The sequence below is a fragment of the Anser brachyrhynchus genome, assembly GCF_964034855.1.
Source record: "Anser brachyrhynchus genome assembly, chromosome: 2".
NCBI lineage: Eukaryota > Metazoa > Chordata > Aves > Anseriformes > Anatidae > Anser > Anser brachyrhynchus.
In genome coordinates, this window is record NC_137695.1 from 26,968,047 (window position 1) to 26,985,252 (window position 17,206).

A 17,206-nucleotide genomic window follows, 5' to 3' on the forward strand; every position below is an offset into this window, starting at 1 on the left:
CTAAACTGCAGTATGTTTGGCACTGATAGAATCTACTTCTGTGTTGATGAATAAGGTATAAAATGTTCTGTCGGCGTTACAATTCCTTGGAACAGTTAAGGGTGAATCTCTGAGCAATCAGCTTTTATGTAGAGAATTTGTTTTCTGTCATTATCTGTGATAGGATACTGAGATATCCATCTCTACACAGTAGGGAAACATTATGGAATACATACAGAATTATCTGTAACTCTCATAAAGTGATTTTATGGCCCATAGCAAAATTGCTTGTGCATGACTCATATTTTTGGATTGCATTTGCTTGTGCAGGAGTTGCCTTTCCTCACAAATGTTTGCTGAAACTTCGTGCCGTATTGTTAGCGTAATCTCTAAATTGGCTAAGGTTACTGCATTCAGGCTTGCACTACAACACTGCAGGTCAGGCTGTTTTTGTTTATTTTTCGTTTTGCATGACTGTTCTGAAAAGGTGTTTTTTCTGTCTTCGAAGTGATATGACAGGCTGTGGAAATGTCTGTGATGACAGCATGATCTGATCTTGTCTGGGAGTCTAGACAGGCTCCAGAAATGTTGTTTTTTTGCATATCATACACCAGACCATTCATAGGATTGTTTATCCCTGCAAGCTCACCCAGGAGAAAATAGATTTACTGTTACTGTGCAGAAGAAGTAATATTTAAGTTTTTGTCCTTTTCCTCTCTATAATCAGAACTCAACTTGCAAAATGAGTCACAGCGATCAACTCCGATCAGAAGGAAAGTCAGTTTTCTATTACTCGAAAAGGAAAAAGAAAAGAGCTGTTCAACAGTGTTTATTTGCATGAGTCCTGATCAGTTTCAGAGTAACGTGTTCTGCTTCGTGGATGTTCTGTGTTCTGTCCGTGCAGAGCCCCAGGGTCTCCAGCTCAGCTCCATCCGTACTTACACAGTTGGATAGATGTCCGTCCACATAGCAGCTGACAGGTCATGGGCTGTTGCCACGCCTCCTCCTCTTTTGTAATGAAGGAACTCATTAATTTGTTGCCTGGTTCATTCTGACAGCATCAGTCTCTGCAGTAATTCCTGCTTCAGAAGCTGCCAGAGCTGCTGTGCTGTTAGGGTGGCTTTTTCTGGTTTGAAAAGAAAGGTTGCTCAGCTATTCTCTGGCACAGCTCTTGTCACTCTAAAGCCTTAAGTGAGTTGCAGAAATACTTTGCAGTTTGAGAGCCTAGAACTGAGGGCTCGGACAGTGAGGAATAGCCTCTTCGCTCGTTAACCCTCTGTGCCAGTTCATAAAGAGCCCTCTGATGAGTTATTTCATGCTCAGCTGTCCTCAGGCACGGCGCGCAGTGAATTCACAGCGTGTCCGTGTGCTTTTGGAAGTGTCTGGCAGAAATATGTCAGCCTTAGGCTCCCTCTACTTTAGTATGCAGGCACTGGCCAGTTCCTTGGCTCAGCTGGCGTCCTCCTCTGACTGTCCTTTCTGCAGGGGTTTGATGCAGGGGCATGACAGGGCTGGCCTAATCGTTTAAAGGGGGCACTCCTTCTCCGCCCATCAGCCAATCATCCCGTGCCATATCCTTTGCTGTCCAGTTTTTGTGCTGGTACCAGTAGCGCACGTCAGACCCCACATTATGGTGAAGGAGCTAAATCAGCAGAGAAGTAATGACTTTTTTTTGTTTTGTTGGGATATTTTTCTCCATGAACTGATTCCAAGCATCAGTGACAGTAGAAGGGACGTGATGTGAGCGCGTGGCTGAGAGCTGGACCACACAGCACCTGGCGGTGCCCAGATCTCCTCTTTGTCTCAGCTACGTTGCAAAGCCTGACACTCAGCCACGGCAGATGACCTTTCAGCTGCCGCACCCCACCCATCTCCTCCAGCACTGACTTCTGAAAAGGCCTCATCACTGGAAGAACTCAGCCCTGCCTGACTGATAACTCAGTAGCATCCATTTATTTGAAGGTGCATCTCTCTGATTTAGGATGGTGAGCGTGATTACTTGCATTAGAAAGTCAGCAGGCCACTTTACAAAGACCCTAAATATCTTCACCAAAGACATTAATGCTCCACTTTTACTGCACCCTTTTAAAGCCTTCCTTTTCTTGTGGCTGATCCAAATTATCATGTTAGATTAGCTGTCAGTTCATAAAACATTGGCTCAGTCAAAGAGATCTGGATATATATGTTACTGTGCTTTATTATCATAGAATCATACTACAACATCTTTGAATTTCACATTACCATGTAAGCAAATTTTCTTACATGCTTGAACATACAGAGTCGACCCCATGAGTTTTGATCAGAGCAGAAAACATAACAATATCATATCATTAAGGAATAAATTTAAGTGATAGGGATATTTACTTTGGTAGATTCATCGCAGTTTTAAAGACCTAGAGAACAGTGATTGCTGCTATTAACCTATACATATAGGTTATATAACCTATATAACCTATAACCTATATGGTGTAAAGCAAAACCATTGTATGGCCTAAGTGAAAATGTAAGACGCGAGGCCTAACCTTGCATCATTTGTGAAGGCAAGGAACTTGAGAAAGGGGCTGTTTTGCCTGGATTGCTTAGGATTTGGCCCTTCTTAAGATGTTATGCAGTCATAGTCGTTATGACACAAGGTATGGCAGAAACATGAAGGTGGCAGAGTCCATGATCAGAGAGTTAAAAATAATGGTGACATTTTCAGTTAGGCTATATAATGTTATCTCCTTATACTATGTACTCTTAGTTGTTTGATTTCAGCATCGTGTCTGAAAATAACTGAACACATTTATTTTCACAGTGAGGGGTCTATTTTCTCCTCAATGCATGTGCTTTATGCCCATTAGCATTAATGGGAGTTATACACACACTTCCAAGGGAGAAGAGACTTAAATAGTCCATATAGATGTGCTCTTGTGGATCAGTAACCACTGATTTAAAGACTGTGAATTACAAAATAAAAACCTAAACAAACAACAAAAAACCATGATTGTTTCAGTGTGATGTGATCTTAAACCTAAATAACTTGAAAAGAGGATATAACCAGTCACTGTAAATACACTTTACTCTATGACAGATATAAAGATGCAAACCTTTGCCGGTCTAGTAGCTGAGATATTATTGTGATGATAGTATGTAAAATGTGTTTTATCTTATTTAGTCTTATGGATTATTTACAGGGCAGCAAGTTTTCTATATGGTAGAAGTTGATTTTAGCAGAACATGGACCACTGACTATAGATTTATTCACATGTCCAGATGATTGATAGTTAGACCTAACTACATGTCTCTTTTGTACATACATTTTCTAGAAAGCTTGCTCCCGTTGTGCATGCTTCAGTGATGTTACACAGTTGCCGCTGTCATAAATATTCTCTAACAACCACGTTTGTTGCTTACCTGGCTTATTGAGAATGCCATTTGCGCCTCTGGTTGTGAAAGAAGCAGCTTCTCTTCCACCTTCCATTCTTTCTTTTTTTTTCCCATTAATCTCTTCCTGGTCATATTTTGTTTGCGTTGTGAATGAATAGATTGAAACTGGAAATCAATGATTTATTATTTGATTGTAACAGAATATAGTTCAAGTAAGTTCAGCACAGTATTGGAGAGTTTGAAACTAATCACCATGAGCTTATTCATTATTTTGTTAAACCAGTTACAGGACATACCATTGCATCTGTTTGGTGGCCTTTCCAACAGCTGATTCTAGTCATGCTTTTTGAGGATGACTAGTATGACAAGTGAAACTGGAGAAAAGCAAGAAAAGATCTTTCCCTGGACCATCCAGGAAAGCTGGCACTGCCACAGGAAGCAATTACATGGGATTCTTTAAACAGTTATTACCTCTGTCCTTTATTCTTGCAGTGAAATCAGCATCGTGTTGACATCTACACGACTCTGTCAGGTTTCAGAGGTAACGTCTCTGTAAGCCGCTTTCTGGCTGCTGCATCAAGCAGTTTGCATACTTCCCCATTTGCTCCATGACGGATATTTGCCCCATATCTCATTTTCAAGAACATGACCAGTGAAGGAGGAGCTGGCAACTGCCTGAAATATGTGGATGTGTTGGTGCCATAAGGAATATCCCATTGGTTCCTGTAAAATAAGTCGCTTTGATTTCAGCAGCCTGTAGCAGCTGTTCTGAGAGTCTTAGGGTTCAAGACAGGGAGCCATGCATATTCATGACCAACTCTCACATTTCAGCATGGCTATTTAGTCACATGGCTAGAGTGCAGAAGGATTGGTACTTTGTAATCCTGTCTAGAGATCCCTGAATTTCACTGTGGATTTCATACAGAAAACATAGCCAGCTTCTCTTTCGTGCAGTTGAAGTTCTGTTGTGCAGAGAGAGAAATATGAAACTAGGTTTTATGTCATTAACTTATCCAGGTAGATTTTCCAGTAGGTTTACTTCTGCCATTGTAAAGCTCTTGTAGAGCATATATGGAGTGAGGAAATGTTTTTGCCACAAAAGCAAAGCTGAGACTTGCTATAAAATATTTTATTTTAAAATCTGTGTTGAATTACAAGTGTTCTTGGAACACAGATAAATGGCTCACATACATATCATGAAGGCAAATTTGAGCAATAATAAGAGGTTGTGCTTACAACCAAGTTCTTTTCAAAAGCATACAAAGATCAAGTGAGACACAATAGTTACAACAAACAACACAAGCCAGGCATAAAGGGTGATTGAATGGATTGTGAGGCAGAGCCTCAATTTCACCATTGATATTTTTGCTATGAAGGCTGCAACGTTGGCCTCGGAGGATTTTAAAAGCATGTATTAACAAAGCAGAATCTTTTAAGAGTTTGTGGAAAATGTAAAAGAACTAGGGTTTTGATTTGCTTCTCCTCTGTCCCCGGTTTTATAATGTGCAGTCTTGAGAGACTTTTAAAACTGGAAGCTCTTAGAGATGACCAAAAAAACGGCAACGACAGCATATTGGGAACTCTAGCTTTATACTTAAAATAGTAACTGAAATATTGAACAGAACAAGCTCTTTGTCCCTTGTCATTTGAATTTAGACTGATACAGCCACTATTCACAAAGGGATTTTTTTGAAGTAGGTTAAATAAGAACTCCCTAATGAAAAAAATGCACTAGTTTGAAATCAGTCAATTTAATTACTGTGTTTTATGAAGGCCATTACCCATTGCTGATTACTAGGGTGATAAAATCTTTAAGCTTTGGTAGCCTCCATAGGGGGTGAGCCGATCTAAGTAGAGCAAAGTCCAGTCATTATCACCCTAAATACTTGTGTTTCTCATTACAATATTCATTACTTTAGGTTGCTGTGAATGCTTTGAGGTCTTTATGTAAGCGCTGGTTTATTCTCCTGTAGAAAAACAACATTATGTTGATAAGTTTAAACCAAGCATTTAACTACTTCTGCAGTTTAAAACAAGACTTGGCTATATCCTGACATATAAATGCATACGTTTATGCCTGTGAGCACCCGTATACGCTCGTATTTGTGACTGTGTGCTTGTCAGTGATAAGAAATGGAGACAGAAATGAGTAGTCTTGTTTTTTCAGTCTGTCTTGGTACTTAAGTAGGCTTCATCACAGCAGACTGGAATAGGGTCTTGCACTTCTAGTGCTCTCATATTAGGGGAGTATTTTTTTCAAGAGGGAAACTGAGCCATGAAGGAACTCTACAGACTTACCCAAGACCTGCATCTGGCGGCTGAAGCTGTTTATCTCCAGCATCAGCCTAGGGCCATGAGGTTTCCTTTCTCTGCCACCTTTTGCAGGTTGTGGTGCCTTGCTGCTCTGCTGCCCCTCTAAATCACCGTCCCTGTGGCCTCCCGACTCACAAAGCAGCTTGACAAAACGAACATTATTTAAAAGGTGACTTCAGCATTGTTTCCCTTCATACTTAAAAATACGTGTATTTTAAAAGACCATTTGAAACATGCTCAGGGAGAGATGTGGGTCTGCGTTACTAGGAAATGAGACTGGCCTGCAGAAGGAGACTGAACAACGTGGTGCAACTAGCTGAGGAGGTCTGAGCCTGGTGGTTCATGTGGGAATATGTATGATAGGAGTGCTTAGTGCCAGAGAGGGAGAACTTCTGGGGCTGAGGACACAGCTGTTACCAGAGCATGTGGCTGCAAGCTGACCATAGGATCACAGAATCACAGAACGGCTTGGGTTGGGAAGGACCCCAAAGATCACCCAGTTCCAAACCCCTGCCATGGGAAGGGATGCCAAGATCAGGTTGACCAAGGCCTTGTCCAACCTGATCTTGAACACCTTCAGAGATGGGGCATTCACAACTTCTCTGACCGTGTGTTAGCTTAACGTCAGAAGAATATTTCAGACTGTCTGAAGACTGAAGTTCCAAGCGAGTAGGGAAGGTGGGGAAAAAACATCCGCTCAAGGTGGAGCTTGTGATGTGTTCGAATGCTATCTTGCAGTAGATCAAACCTGGCATACAGGGTCACTTTCCTGCCCGATGCCATCGTGTACACTTGTTCTTGGTAAAGGTGGTGTTTCTTCTGTTTTGCTATACATATAAATGAAGTTCCACCTTCATTTTAGTACTGGAAGATTATTTGTTAAAACTAAAGGAGAAGGTACCGGATCTTTAACAAAGGTGTCCTTTATCTCATTTGTTGATTAGACAATAGAGTTAAGCAGGCATTAGCAAAAACAGATAGAAAAGGAAGATTAGGTAGTCATCCTAAAACTTAAATTAATTCTTAATCCTTACCTTAAGATAATATCTTACTAGCTCCCCGGAGAATTTCACAGGGTGAAAAGACGTGAATTTCCAGTATGATACAGATATCTGTTGTAAGAATTCCTCAAGCCCTCATCATATGAAATAAAAAGCTTAAAAAAAAAAAAACAAAACAACCAACCAGCAGAAATCTGGCTCCAGTCCTTTCTGTTCATTTGCACACTACTTTTAAAGCCGACGTATGTTTCCTTTTCCCTTGCAAAGGCCCAGATTCTCCCCCTGCAGAGAGGATCAGAGAGAACAAGCCACATGTAACAGGAGTTAATCATGTAGCTTAATGCGCTATTAGAAGGCACTCAGATAACGAAGCGACGAGAGTGGCAGAAGAGAAACTGTAAGAGATCAGTCCCTCTCTGCACAGTAATGCCTGCAGAATGGGTAGAAGGGCGGGCAGTGTGTGACAGCCTTCATGTACGTATTTTCCTGCTGGAAAACAGTGTAGAGAACAAGAGAAAGAAGAAAAGGCAGGCACTGGATCTGATGTACGAGTCCATCCACTGTGTATTTGTTGCATCGGCAGCAGTGGTGGCCTCACTAGTAACTAGTAGCTCCTCAGCTATTGCTTCTCCTGAAAATCTCTGAAGAGGCTCAGAGGAAAAGACAGTCTGGGTCCAGGCTTTTCATAGTAGGTGTACATGAGGCAGTGGAGACAGAGTAAATGCTTTAGCTAATCTGCCGTGTTCTGGACCTGCATCATGGAAAACTGGTGGGGAACAGAGCTCAAGTAAATGCATGCTAATAGTTTTGCAGGGTATGTATTTTAAATATCTGGTTAGGCTGTTGGGTAGTATTTTCTCTGAAAGTTTTTATCCCCCCTGAAAGTTTTCTCTGAAAGTTTTTATGCAAGTGTGGAAAATTTTCATAGCTTTAAGTAATGCGGAGTATGGAAGGGAAAAAGTACCAAACACAAAATTTAGTTTAAACTCAGTTTGCATGCAGCAATTTGCAAATCTAATTGAAATTCATATGCTATCATTGTGTTGTTAAACACTTCTGAAACAAGGGCTGCTTTGTATAATTAATTTTCTTCATGATGCATCTGTGGTTTCAACCTGTTGCATCCAATACCAGTTTTCATTTTGGGAATCCTTAATTATGTTTTTAATTTTTTTTTAATGTTTAGCAAAATGGTATGTATTTTGAACATGAAAACTATTTAATTCACGGCTTGGAAGGTAACGGTTACATTAAAATATCAATTGAGGAAAGCTGAGCCCTAATACATCGTATTCAGCAGCCAAAATTCCACGTGCAGTGTTTAATTTAAATATGAAATGTATCTTTGCCTATGTCTGAAACGAAGGAAAAAAATGCTATTTTGTGGATGAGCTTTTGCAGGTAATAGATGCAAAATGGAAGGGAAGGAATCCTCATGGAAACAAACTTCTCCAAAAAAAAGAGCAGTTCATAGGCTAGCATTGGTGGGAATCCGTCGGCCATCTGGGAGCCAGAAGGCAGTGGCAAAAGTCCTTCATGGTTCCTGTTCCGGACTGAACCACGGAGTGGGCTTGGCTGGCTTGGTTTAAAAAAGGAAGCCAACAAAGCTGAAGATACCGTGATTTGTTTCTTCCCTGAGGCAGTGGCCCTTCATTCAGCTGGACTTCCAAGGAGACACCTTGGCCGGTGCAGTTGCTCCAGAGGCTGAAGTTCTCATATTTAAAGTAAAAATGATAAAATGATGGGGGTAGTTCTTCCAAATCGATGTAGTTGTCAGGTATTGGAAAGAACAACAGGTTGAAGGCTCCTTACCATCTCGTTTTGATCCATTTGGCATTTTTACATTTTTTAGTGCAATAATAATTGATCATATAATTTGGTAGAGAAGAAGTTCTTATGTGACCACTTAATTCAGAGCATTAAATGTCCTGAAACTAAAGAGAGAGAAAAAAAATCAGTGGCTTTAATTTCCATATTAAATTTATTTCCATAAATTCCACTCTCAGGACTAGGATCCTCATGGGAAACCAATATACCTGACTTTTTTTCTTAACCTGTAAATTGGTGGCACTGCAGAAGTGGTGGAAAGGTAGGAACTGTAACATCTTTGCTGCTTAGGACACCTCTTCTGTAGCAAAATTATTAGCTTTTCTGAAGCACAGCAGATGCTCTTTCTGCTTTTGTAGCTGTTGAATTATATTAAATTTCTTTCATCTCCAAGGACCTGAGTAGATCTGTAGGTGAGGACTACCACAGCATGCCTGGCAAAAGCACCGGGGAAATTCTGTAGCTTAAGAATAGACCATAAGCTTATAATTTTAAGTTTGTATTTTAAGAGGTGGTCTAAGCAAACAATAGTAATCAAAATTTCAACTTTATCCTCTCAAGAGTCTTGGAGTTACTCAACATTTTATCTTCTGTAGTTGATAATCAAGTATAGCATTTCGATACATTAATTGAGGGAAGAAAAATCTGTTTGGTAGCTCGGACATCATGCTTTCTAATTATTTCAGGAGAGTCTGAGCCAACTCTGATATTATAGGTGGAACTGTAGTGTTGTCTACAATTAAAGATACTTTCCACTTCCTTGTTTTCTTTTTCATATGCCCAATCAAGTACTAATCCTCCAGGCTGAAATTTTCTGTAATTGGTGTTTGCTTCCAGCACAGGTTTTGTGTTGTGTTTTTTTACCTTTTTTTTGATAAAGATTAAAGACGGTATCATAATGCAAAATGAGTAGCATTAGGGGAGTTAACCCTAACTTTGACATTTCCTATCTTTGAAGTGTTAAGAGCCTGCAGTCTTTCTGTTCTGTTAACGTGCATTTGTGTGTCTTGTATGTATAATTTACAGACTGTTTTAGTCTGTTCTCCCTCTCTCCTGTTAGCCTGGCATCAAGATGACTGCTAGAGACAAAGACGACTAAGTTTAGTAAAGAATTAATAGGCATTCAAAGCTTGGATTCCTATGTAGGAGCTTTACACAGTGCATCTTTGCTCTTTACATGTATATTATTAAAATAACACCATTGTTTGTTTTGTATTCAAAACACAATTTGCCATCAAATATGTAACAATTTAGCAGCTACTGTTCTCCTTAGGAGAAAAACTTGAAATTTGCTAAAATTATGTTCTGTTTCTGTTTGGGATTAAGCTTTTTTGTCATATAAACTAATATTTTGTCTTCTTTTTACTATGGCAGCACTAGTTAAATCAGAGCCTGCTGGTGAATTGCAAAGAAATAAATCACAACAGACATTAATCTAGATGAGGGCTAAGTAATTAACTTCATAGAAGGGTGGTGTATACTGTGTCTGTGACACTAGACTGACTGCTGTGCATAGAATAAATGCAGTATTTAGGCTGCCTATGGTATTCCACCCCTTCAATTAAGTAAACAAATATATATAGAGCTACTCTGGAGTGTATCCTTTGTGGTCTAAACACTGTGTCTTATTAAAATCATCTGCATGCAGTATGTGGGGTTTGAGTTCCTGCCAGTGGTTTCATCCATTGTTAGCAGTGATGCTCAGCTCTCCCAAGAGTTAAATACAGTGGTACTATAGTTATGTGAAAAGGGTGCTCTTGGTTACTTTGGTGGCCATTCCGTTGCATATTACCTCCCACTTTGTTTCCATCCATGTGTGTGGCATAGGGTGTTGCCTGGAAAAATATAGGCTTTTTCAGGAAAAAAGAAATCCATATAGGTTGAGAAAAATGTCAAAGGCATTCTGTAATGGATTCTGCGGGGCAAGACCAGGGCCAGAATAGGTGCATGCCTGCTGACTGCGTGTGTGTATCAAGATATTTAATATTTACATCTATATATCTGTTTTTACCTCCCTGTCAGTGATAATAACATCTGTTGAACTCTGGAAGATAAGATCAGTTGTTTAAAGGAGAACTATCGCTCTTGTTTCTGATTTGTAAGCATTATGATCGTCATCCCACAAGTATTCCCTTTTACCCAGAGAATTAGACCGATTTGTCTGTTCTACTTTGTAGAAAAGATGAAGCTGAAATAGTTATATTTTATCATCATAAAATATTTTTACCTACAGTGTCATAAATGCATTCAGATGTTAATCCATTGCACAAAGTATTTGCAGCAGATTTCTTTTCAATGCAGCACGTAATTTTAGAAGGTGATAAGGACAATATAGGTTGACAAAAATTCTACCTAGGGAAAAGAGCTAAAATGATATTCTTCCGAAGCTGCATTTATTTGGTGATGTTATTAAACTGAAAGAATATAAAGATGGTGATAAACCACACACAGAGATAACTTAGTGTGAATTCTAAGATTTCAGTCATTAAAGTTGGTTTGCTGTACTTGCTGTTTTTCACAAACTCAAATTAATCTGAATGTTTTCTCGTGCTTTAATTAGCTAGCTCTTCAAAGAGTGATTAACCTGCCTTTGTCAAAAATTATAATAGCAACAGAGCATTTTAGATATGAGGAGCATGAATTTTCATGTCGTTTTGATTTTCCCTGTTGAATGTGAAGTTTTTTTTGCACATACAGCTCTGTCAAAGTGGAGGCAAGTCAATAGGATTGTCTAAAATAAGACCAACTTTTACCTCCGAACAGCAGAAAACCCAAATGCAACTAATAAAGGATGCAGGTTGATCAGAAAGTTCCTGATTTCTCAGAGTACAGTGACTAGCTATAGAAACCCATCGCGTAATTTAGGTCAGAATAACGTTTTCTATATACAAAAATAAGAAAATAAAAAATAAAGCATTGTACTTATATAAACTGTTTGAATGGGTTACCTATTCTTGACTCGGGAACCTCTATCACCCTTAAAGTGTATCTTGGACCACCATGCAGGCTCGTCTGCAAATGTCTAATTGAAAACAGTGTGTGGCAATACGGTTCGGCAGGCCGTCTGCAGACCACATACGTTTGGCAGATTGCTCCAAGCCGTGGTGTAACGCTTCATTTTCAGATTCTCCTTTTACACCTGTGTTCAGGGAACATGTGTGTTAGAGGCGATTATAGATCGTTTGGGTTGGAAAAATTCAGTCCTCCATATTAACCCAGGAGTCAGAGACGATGTTGAGAAAGGCTTTCCTGTGCCTATTTTTCATCTGAGGTATCCAAACTCCAGGTGAAGATGAAAAAAACGTGATTATTAACCTGGTGATTCGGATTGCACAGTTCTTTAACCAGTAATCGGTGCTGCAGTTTCTATACCAGTATCATAGTGACAGGTAAATTGACCCATGAGGTACAGTCATTAAAAAGAAATAAAATAGGTTGAATACAGTCTACTGTGCTCCTTCTGAGAGTTTGGGAAGCCATCTACTCCAAAGTGCTGCTCTTGAAATTGCTATTGTGTTTTTCCTCCTTCTTAGGAGAGTCCGCAGCCCTCACAGGAGAGTGGTGCTGGACAAGAGCATGGAGGGATGGAGGCAGAAAGAGTTGTCCACCCTCATCTCAAAGACTTAGAGGCTCCAGGAAAGGCAGTGAGCCAGGAATCAAGTGAAATATCCTCATTGAATAATTCATTTGCGGGAAAGTGTTTTTTCAAGGAAACTGAAGCTATACAGAGATTTGGATAAATTGAGCTGAAACACTTTAAGCAATAAAAAAGATGGATAGGAGGGGAATATACTGAAAAACTTGAAATATGTTATAATATCTTATTTCAACCTCCTGGATAGATTCCTCTAAAAGCCATATTCAGAGGTTGGATTTTTGTTTTGTTTTGCGGTGGTGTTGTTCAGGCTCAAAATTTTTTTTTTTTAAAATAGACCTAAATTAAAAGAACAAGTGTTACCAGGTGTTGAATCTGAAAATGAAGTTAAATTTATGCTGATTTGTGTCTTCAGGCACTGTTTTTCTGTTGTTTTTCTGCTTGCTTGGGCAGCCCAGCACTAGCTGGCACAACTGGTGGTGTTGACAGGTGTCTGGTGTTGAGCATCTCCTCTTCCTGAGTTCTGCATGAAGATTTTCTGAGTATTAATGTTTGGTGAAGTTCCTAAGAGCACAGTTTCTGTAAAAAACACAGGAAACACAGTTTGTGTTTGCACTATCTCTGGTGTGTGGATTGGAAGCTGTGCACAATGAGGAAATCTCTGCTTTGATGAGAAGATGGAGGAGGCTGTTCCTGATGAAACCCCCGTTTGTGCTTCTACATGTGACTGGCTTGCCTGGTGAGACTCAGGGAGAGAGGGAAGTCCCTTATTCTCTTACCAGAATGTGTATAAGCCATCTCCTTGGTCAGTGTTAGCATCAAGGGGAGCACGTTTGTGGTTCAGGGCTAGAAGACTAGCAGGTAGGTAATGTGCTTGGCTAGGGTCATCACCCAGGTAACACCGAGGCCTCAGAAGTTTCGGATATCCAAAGGTTCTGTGGTGGCACTTTGAGGTAAGGATTTTGTCACGCCCAAGGTACATCACGTGGAACTTTGACCTGTGGGCCGGGCAAAGCCAGGTGCTCATCAGGCAGATCCTGGCTGTTGCTACCCTTGAGTCTGGTTATTTTATCCTTTATCTACAAGTGCAGAATAGGCACAAGTTGGAACAATCTTGCCTTTAAGCTTTACAAGCCTTCATAGAGTTATAGAATATCCCAAGTGGGAAAGGACCCACAAGGGGCCAACTCCTTGCTCCACACAGGACCACCCAAAACCAAACCATGTGTCTGAGAGCGGTGTCCAAACACTTCGTGAACTCCAGCAGCTCAGTGCCATGACCACTTCCCTGGGCAGCCTGTCCCAGTGCCCGACCACCCTCTGGGTGCAGAACCTTTCCCTAACACCCAGCCTGACCCTCCCCTGTCCCAGCTCCATGCCGTTCCCTCGGGTCCTGTCGTTGTCCCCAGAGAGCAGAGCTCAGCGCCTGCCCCTCCGCTCCCCTCGTGAGGGAGCTGCAGGCCGCCATGAGGCCTCCCCTCAGCCTCCTCTGCTCTGGGCTGAACAAACCAAGGGACCTCAGACACTCCTCATATGTCTTGCCCTGCCAACCCTTCATTACCTTTGTAGCCCTCCTTTGGACACTCTAATAGTTTTATATGCCTCTCATATTGTGATACCCAAAACTGTATGCAGTTGCTTCTAAGCTGTTACGTTTCTAAGTCTACTGTAACTTCATGACTCTGAAAAAGATAGGGAGAAAACAACCAACCTTCTGTAGTTGATCTGCGTGACCCAACTAGACAAATCCTGTCTTTCCAAATCTAGACACTGTTAAGACCATCTCCAGACCTGAAAGCTCAGCTCAGTGCATTACCACCAAAACAGAAGGGGTTGCGAGTGATCCTAGAGACAAGGGGCTTCTAGTTGGCCAGGACTAGTAGGCAGGGTCCAGCTACCGCTAGCTGTGGGGAAGGAGCTGAACAAGAGGAGAGGGAGATCTCAACTCCTAATTTATAATCCTTTTGTCCAGAGCACAGCCAGTCTCATTTTTGGGGTTCAGCTGAGCTCACTTCACATGGGGGTCTAGGCCTGCTGGTTAGGAGGTGCTGCCCAGGGAGGGTTTCCTTTACCAGCAGTGTTTGTGCTGCACCGTGCGGTCAGGAGGGGCGTTCCTGGCAGTTACCTTTTCTCACCTGAAGTCTGCATGTCTGAAATCATGGTAGTGGAGTTGGTGGAAAAATTCGTTCTGAGAGTTTGCATCACGTAAATCAGCTTTTGAGTGCCGTCAAGAAACAGTTTGTGGACTAGCCGAAATAAAATCTTAAATATGTATAATATTTAGTAAGTTATATGTTATTGATCATATATAAACAGTTACAGATACCAATTTTATAGATACTGAGTGCTTTTGGAGGAATGTTTTATGGAAGTGAATGGGGGGGGGGTGTCTAAAAAGGTTAGAGTGATATAAAGAAAACATTGATTTGATTTTTGAGAAATGGCAGGACCCCAGTTGTCTTGAGTTAAATAGCTTCACCCAATAAAAAATGGAATCAGTGTTTTTGGTAACATCTTGGTAAGATGTTTTCTTGTACTAAGTTCTCCTTCCTGTAACCAGATGAGCACATGTAACTTCGCAAGCAGAAGCAGGTTTGTTTGGATGCGTAAACTTGTAGTTACGCTTGGAGGTCCATAGACTTGCAGCCTGAACTCTTGATATTTTAAAAGCCAGACAGAAGACAAAACTACCCCTCTTCCAACAGCTGAACAAAGTTTGGCTAAAGTCATCCCATTGCTTTGATAATTCTGGCTTTCCTCGTTAGAATTAACATCTGATGCAACCTAAATATATCGCAATATTTAGGCTAAAGCAGTGTGGGTAATTTAGTCAATTAATTAGCTGCAGGTAGCGCTTACATTCCCTTTGAAGGGATCAAAGGAAAGCACTTAATAACGTTTATTTTCTTGTTCTGCTCCATACCTTAATGTCAGTTCATTCAAATAACCTTATGACCCAAATGTTAATGTAAGTTATTATATTACCTTATTATGCTTTGGTGAATGTTTCTACTCTGTGTAGAGTTTGTGACTGCTGGAACTCAACACATGCTGCTTTGTAGTAACTGGAAGTGGACAGAAAAATGGCAAAAATGCCAAACGGGTGAGGAACCCCTAAATAGCTCTAAACCCCTGCCCTTCCTCTGCAAAGTATCTCTTCGTTTCTTCCCCCTTACGCTGGTATTTGCAGTGTAACTACTTCAGCAGGAAGGCTGAAGAGGAGAGTCCACAGTCGGACACAGGCCTTCAACATTTGTCAGTGTAAGTACACACAGTTGAAAGAACTTTTATGGAAAATGACTGGAAGGGGAGCATTAATTCATACAAGAATTTGAATTGGAGTTTGTGGATGCTTTTGTTTTTATTTGTGGTCTTTTGCCTTATAACTTTTGTGGTTCAGCTTTAGGGACTTCACAGAAAGAAGTAGGGGAATAAAAGTCAATTTTTCCCTTGACTTCAATATTGCCAAGGTTTCCCTCTCCATCCCTGAGGAATTTCTATTAGAGGGGTTTGTTCTACTAACAGTCTCTTAGCAGGGCTGGCCCCTCATTGAAAGCATGATGCAGTATGTAGGATTTAATAAGGTAAAATAAAACAAAGATCTAAGTAATTAGATTGCATGTGGACACTGAGCGTTCTCATCTGTGTGCTGATGGCCTTCACTTCAATCATTAATTGTTTTGTCAATCGAGACATTAAAAAAGGCCCTGTCCCTCCTCCATCTGTCAGCTAACCATATTGCCTACCTATATTTGCAGGGAGATTTTTCAAGTTTGAGAATTTTCAAGTTGTAATAGCCTGGAGTTTGATTTTATTTGTCTGTGGCCATGCTGTGGAGTAGAGGGAATTAAATGATCTCAATGTAATAAATACATAGATATTTTTTTTCTTTCAACATACTGTCTTCTTGAGCCATTTAATATAGCGTAATGCCATTTGGGATTTAAAAAGACAGGAAGAGATGAGGCTTTATTAAATTCAGAGAGTCTTTCGACTAAGATATTGCTCCACTTTATATAAGTCTCACTAATTCCTAGTAGTAAAATCATTAATGTTTTCATTCAGCAGTTTGATCAATGACACTGTCCTGTGCATCATGAGAAATAAAATCTTTTAGGACACCAGCAGTAGTTAACAGTGAATTTGCTACACACACATGTTGAATGCATCTATAACAGAAGGATCTTTGCCTTGTCCCTTCGCTGACTATGTAGTAGCTTGCACAGGAGTGTGACTGTGACCGAACCTGTGCTACAGGTACTTCCTTGTGTGTTGGCGAACTGACCTTCGCTTTGGTGTTGCATTTCCTTCTGCTTAACATTCTTCAAAGCACAGAGCTTGCTTTCAACTAAAGACCACAGCAGACCCACATCTGTGTGTGTGAGACAGCTGTCTCAAAGGGTTTGCTCCTGTAACTCCCATCGCCATTTCCTAGAAAAGACTAGGAGAAAAGTGCAATGAGTGGAAGGCGGAGAGAGGGAAACCAACCCAGCAACGCTCTGGGGGCTCATAGCTTCACACTGATGGCATTTCTTGGTCTGTAACATCAGTAATTGAACTGTATTATATTCAGTATTTTAGTAGGCAAAAAAAAGTTACCACACGCCAGCCCTTCATAATGTAGCTGAGTCACTGGAATATGCACTCTATACTGGAAGCTTTAAAACGTACACTGGATTTTTCCCCAAAATATTGTCTGTAGAGGCAAAGCTAGATACAAAATAGTTGAAAAGCTCATTGGCTTTGTTGAGATCTGGAGGAGTTGTTTAGACCCAGCGTTGCAGATACCTACCCACGTGATTAAGGTTGAACTTGCAGCAGTTATGTGGACCTCTTTCGCACAGGGTTAACATCAGGCTGATACGCAAGTTCTTGCTTGAGTTGGGTGTGCTAATTCGTGTACTGTGTCCTTTTCTCAGTCTCCAGCTATAGGGATGGAAGGAGAGGAGAAATTTGCTTCTAATACAGTGCAGCACACCGCGCTGCTTCGTGCACGCCTCTCACCTGCTAGTTCCAGACAATCGCAGTCAGCAAGCCAGCTGCGTGACGTTTGGGGTGTTTGGGAAGAAGTAAGCCAGTACAGACTACGCTGGGTACTGCAGGCTGGGTTAGCTAAGGTCTT

At 40.8% G+C, this 17,206-nt stretch overlaps 1 protein-coding gene across 15 annotated transcripts in view; it reads left to right on the top strand.

The window, feature by feature from the left end:
• Positions 1-17,206, top strand: part of DYNC1I1 (dynein cytoplasmic 1 intermediate chain 1) — a 190,981-nt gene that overhangs the window by 171,870 nt on the left and 1,905 nt on the right. For 6 of the 15 annotated variants that reach the window (XR_013947359.1, XR_013947360.1, XR_013947362.1 and 3 more), the window contains one exon: positions 707-15,345. The exons of 8 other annotated variants lie outside the window; for them this stretch is intronic. The gene's annotated coding sequence lies outside the window, so the exon portion shown is untranslated. The remainder of the gene's footprint in view (positions 1-706; positions 15,346-17,206) is intronic. One more of the 15 variants, XR_013947361.1, reaches the window with a different exon arrangement.